Genomic DNA, 5,157 nt, shown 5'->3' on the forward strand with positions numbered 1-5,157 from the left:
AATGAGAAGGACAGCTAAAGCTGGGAAAGACCCATTTTCCTCCATTTTGTGGCCCAAGTCGCTTTCTTGAGGCAATTCTTTTTCCCCCCTCCATTTCATGGGGGAAAAAACGGATTTTTCCCCCTCTTTTGGCTTCAGCTCTTCTCCTCTTCAGCCTGGAGTCAAGAAAGGTTTCCTAAAGGGAGAGAAGTTGGAGGACTGAGGGGGGGTGGAGGTGAGTTTTACCACCTAATGGGGGGGTGGGGGTGGGGGGGAGAGAAAAAGACCAACCGTCATTTTGCGACCGTTACAGATTCCCTCAAAGGTTATCTAATCCGTATATGGGGGCAATTTTATCAATGAATAAGATATTGAATATAGATAATAGGCAATGTAAAAGTAAGAAATATGGGGAAAATACGTTGTAGTACATTAAACTTAAATGTAAGAAGGAAAGATAAATATGTATTAAGAAAATGATGATAAATGTTGAATATGATGACACAAATTTTTTTTGTACCCAGATGTTACACTGATGATTGATTAATGATGGATTGTTTGTTTAAAATTAAAAAAAAAATTTTTTTAAAAAAGAGAGGGTTATCTAGTCCAGCCCCTGCCTCCCCTTTGATCTGCTTGTGTGCAGCTTTAAGGACATTATTATATTCCATAATTTCTCCCGTTTATCTAATTCAATATTGTATCCAAAATTTTTCACCCAAATTGTCGTGTTTTCTTTGACTACCTCTTCTCCCAAATTGATTAAAAAAAAAATTACAACTATTTATTAAGATACAAATTGGAAGCAGTTTTAAGGACATTCTGTGTGCTCAGTTCTCATGGGAGCATTTGGAGGGCCTGGCTTTCATCTTTCACCTCCCATTTTCCCCCCCTTCTTTTAGTCAAGGGGTCTTTGCCTGAGGAGCTCTCACTTACCTTGTAAACCCTCCATATTGAAAAGGGCACAGGCTGTGGGGTATCTGAGGGTGCACCCCTAGCACCTATCCATAGCTAGAGCAGAGATTGTGACATAATGCAAAAGGTCATGAAACATTTCCCTGTGCTTGATTGTGGACAGTGCTATTCTATATAGGGCTGTGATGGAGAACCTATGGCACGGGTGCCACAGGTGGCACGCGGAGCCATATCTGAGGGCACATGAGTGTTGCCCTAGGTCAGCTCCAGCACACATGTAGTCGCTGGCCAGCTGATTTTGGGTCTTCCGGGCCCACTGGAAGTTGGGAAATGGGCTCTTTCTGGCCTCTGAAGGGCTTCCGGGGGGGTGTTGAGGAAGTCCGTTTTTGCCCTCCCCAGGCTCCTAGAAAGCCTCTGGAGCCTGGGGAGAGTGAAAAATGGGCCCACTGTGCCATCGCGTGCAAAGAGCGTGGGAAGCGTAGATTAACAACAGCAGAGATCCATGCCCGTCATTTATTTTCTCAGAAGGTTTTTCCTACACGCTGTTGGCCCCTGGTCTTTTCTTGGAGGGTGGTAGGAGGGAAGGAAGCAGGAGGTCTCACTTCTAAATGAAGCCCTGAGATGTCATCACCCATCCTGTATTTTTAAAAAATGCTCCTGTAGGCCATAGAAGCCTTTTGTAGAAATAAAGGGTGACAGAGACTGGCACTCTGCTTTGCAGCACACTAAGTATTGCATTTTGCTTTCGGTATTTAGTTTTTATCTCCAAAGGCGGATGGCAGACGAAGAACAGAACAGAGAATAAGAAATAGGAAATAGGAAATAGAATAGAATAGAATAGAATAGAATAGAATAGAATAGAATAGAATAGAATAGAATAGAATAATAACTTTATTCTCACTTTGAATGTACACTGATCGGCATACATTAAAATGAAATTTCATTGCATACAGCTCTGAAAGGGTCACCATCTCCAATGTACACTACAGAAACATGATAAAATAAATAAATACAAAATTATGTATATGTATATATCCACATATACGACACAGAGAAGTAACACAGTCTAGTTCAGATGTATACATGTACATGGCGAGTGAAACGAATCTTGCGAGTTCACCAGACTGATGGCATAGGGAACAAAGCTGTTACAGAATCTGGTAGCCCTGCTAGAAATACTTTGAAAGCTCTTCCCAGAGGGGAGCAACAAAAACAGACCGTATAGATAGATATTGGTGGATATCTATAAATTTTTGGTTGTCAATCCCCATCTTAAAGACCAACAATCAAGAAACAAACAATGCCCCAATCAAGAAACTGCCAATCAACCTAACAGTAATCGACCCACCAACTGCCATTGGGACAATAGAACCTCCCAAGTCCACCCCTCACTAACAGGGCAAGCCACTAGAATATAAACTGACAACAAACCCCATTCTTAATAGCACTGATAATGTTACCTAGTTTGTGTAATGTGATGTCTGCATAAAAACAACCAAGCTCATAAGAGAGCACCAAGAATCCCTCATGGTAAATAATTGCATATTGAAACATAGGGCATAAATATTCTCAACATAATCGGAGGCACCCACAACATTTTACATACCCTCTCCAGAATGACTAATAAAAGTATTTTGTAATAATTACTATCTTAGTGTATTATCTGCCTATAATTTACTATCTTAATGTATTATCTGCCATGAGGTCATGTTGAATTTTAATGTTCGCATAATCAATCAAAAAATATAAAATAAACATCAGCAATGGAGTTGCAGAGAGTTTCGCATTTCTTACAATGCAATCTGGTCCTTGATTAGAAAAAATACCATCGCATTTGGTAGGACTTTGATTTTAAAAAAACTAAAAGGTTAATTCGCTCTGGTGTTCTTACTTTACAGAAAGATGATGGAAATTTCAAAGTTGTCAGAAAAAGAGGAGCTCCAATTGAAGAATAAGAAACTGATGGATAAAAACCTCCAATTGGTGGAAAAGAGAGTTTGAGAAAAGACTGAGCAGGTGAGAAATTTTCAGACAGCAACCTTGACTTTCTCTTTCAGAATTTCTTATTAATTTCTCCTTAGCTCCCTTTCTTGGACATACATTACACAATGTTATGGATTGAATTAAATTGCCTGGAATTAGGCTTGTTCAGAACATTTCAGTTCTCCATGTTGAGTGCCTTTATCTGATCTCAATGAGGCCTTGTTTCCTGAAAGACTTTCACTTCCAATAGCAGTAGCAAAGAAAAGAGAGCACTGGGTCCCAGATGGGCATCAGACATCATTAATCTCTTGACAGGGAATACTCCAGACAACCTTAGCTTTACCTATTTCCTCTGCTGTTTATTGACTTAAGGTGTTGGCTTCACCTTTATTCTGTATTTCAATCCTCATCTTCTCCATCCTTTTGTTCATATTAGAAACTTGGGAAATTGTTTTGAATTGGTTTGTTGTTTTCTGGTATGTAAGGGGGAAAAAAAAGTTTTTAAGATCTGAAAATTCCTTGTGGAAGTAATAGAATAGATTATGTAATGCTAATACTAAAAGTAGAAGTTATTAACTTGAACTTAAATAATCAAACTCTTAAATATGTTAGCCTTAATATTGAAGAAACTAGTCAAATCCTTTAAGAATATAATGGAGGTATAGTTATGATCTTGAAAGATTTACTGATTGTCAATTTTACTGAGCATTTCTAAAGTACCCAATAAATCATTCCAGCATTGGTTCCTGTAAGAAGAACTTGCTGGCTGTTGTAACAGAAATAGCAAAACTAAATTTATTAAAAAGTAACGCTATGTAGAACAAATAAAATGCCAGATATTTTTAATTAGTTTTAAGCAAGTTTGAGGATTCAAGTAAAAACCTAAGGGAGCTAATTTTACTTTTGTCTTGATATTTTACAGAATAAATATTTTAGATGAGCAGATGGACAAGAACGGAGAATCAAAGTCTCCTGACTTATTATTTCAAATTAAAATTTAATTATTAGAATCTTGAGGCCAGATATAAATAAGATACTGAATAAAAGAAATATTACTTTTGTGTGTGTGTGTGTAAGACAAAATAAGTATAATGGAGTGTAAAAAAATTAAGATCTTAGTTATAGTTGGTGATTCAAGTAAAAAAAGGGTAATTTCTGTCTGGTTTTCATAATTTACAGAAAGACAGCCATAATTTCAAAGATGATGTCAGAAACAGCAGAGCTTCGAATGAAGAACGAGAAACTTAAGTTTTAAAATCTTGAAATAATTGAAGAAAAAGGTGTTCTGCAAAGATTTCAAAGAAAGACTGAGCAGGGGAGAAACTCTAAATAGCAACCCTGACTTACTTTTCCAGAAAGGTAACAGCAATGTGACATCATGCTGGCCGTGTGGCTTGGAATTGTCTTCGGACAGTGCTGGCTCCTTCAACCAAGAAATGGAGATGAACACCGTTCCCTGTTAGTTGGCAACAACTAGCGGAGTAAAATCCAGAGGGACTCTTTACTTCTATCCTATGATTTATTCTAATCAATATGTTCTGTAATCATAAATCAATTTAATCCTGAAGAATTCCTCCCTTCCCTTTCCTCCCCTCTTCTCTAAATATTTGGAAAAGGCTCTATTCTTAAAAGGTCTGGATTGGAAATGAAAGCATTCCTCCTTAACTTGTTGTGTCCACTGAAAATCAATTGTACCCATAAAATATCTGAGGCAGGCCACCAGAATGCGTCTGGCCTTCCTTGCAGAGGTAGCCCTAAGTATGCTGTAGCACTACCAAGCCCTCAAGCCACACTGGCCATGCCATGGATGGAAAGCTTTGCTTGTTTCTCTACTCAGTGACCTCTCTGGTGGAGCAAAGAGGCTGGAAAGGAGCACAAGCCCCTTGCCACCCCCTCTCTAAGGGATAAGGCCAGGCTCTGCTCTTCCCATGTGAAATTGGAGTGAATCATCTCTAGACCAGAATAAGCTTTCCTCCCAAGACCTTTTCCTAGAATCCGACTTTCTGGGCTGGCTTGCTGATTCTGCAGTAAAAAGAGCTAGTATTTGGGCCCCAGCAGAGAAAGCCTTCCCTTCCTTCCATTGAGAGATTAAACTGAAATAAAATTTGCAAGGAGGAAAAGGGATCAGCTGGTAAGAAGAAGCACTGCTGATTTCTGTCTTTATTTTTCCTTAGTAATTTTTCCATTAGGCATTTAAAGGCCTTTTTTCTTTGTATAATTACAGGGCTGATTTTTTTTTTAAAAATAACACTTTATCATCATCTCTATTCCATCTGTCAG

General features: G+C 38.4%; 1 long non-coding RNA gene across 1 annotated transcript in view; it reads left to right on the plus strand.

Moving 5' to 3' along the window:
• LOC117678871 (uncharacterized) overlaps nt 1–5,157 on the plus strand; it is a 6,771-nt gene continuing 1,614 nt past the window's right edge. Inside the window, exons 1-3 of the long non-coding RNA XR_004595169.3 lie at nt 1–214; nt 2,793–2,910; nt 4,057–4,236. This is a non-coding gene — a long non-coding RNA (uncharacterized LOC117678871). The remainder of the gene's footprint in view (nt 215–2,792; nt 2,911–4,056; nt 4,237–5,157) is intronic.

The sequence above is a fragment of the Pantherophis guttatus genome, chromosome 7 (genome assembly GCF_059756535.1).
Source record: "Pantherophis guttatus breed Tessera chromosome 7, ASM5975653v1, whole genome shotgun sequence".
Classification (NCBI taxonomy): domain Eukaryota; kingdom Metazoa; phylum Chordata; class Lepidosauria; order Squamata; family Colubridae; genus Pantherophis; species Pantherophis guttatus.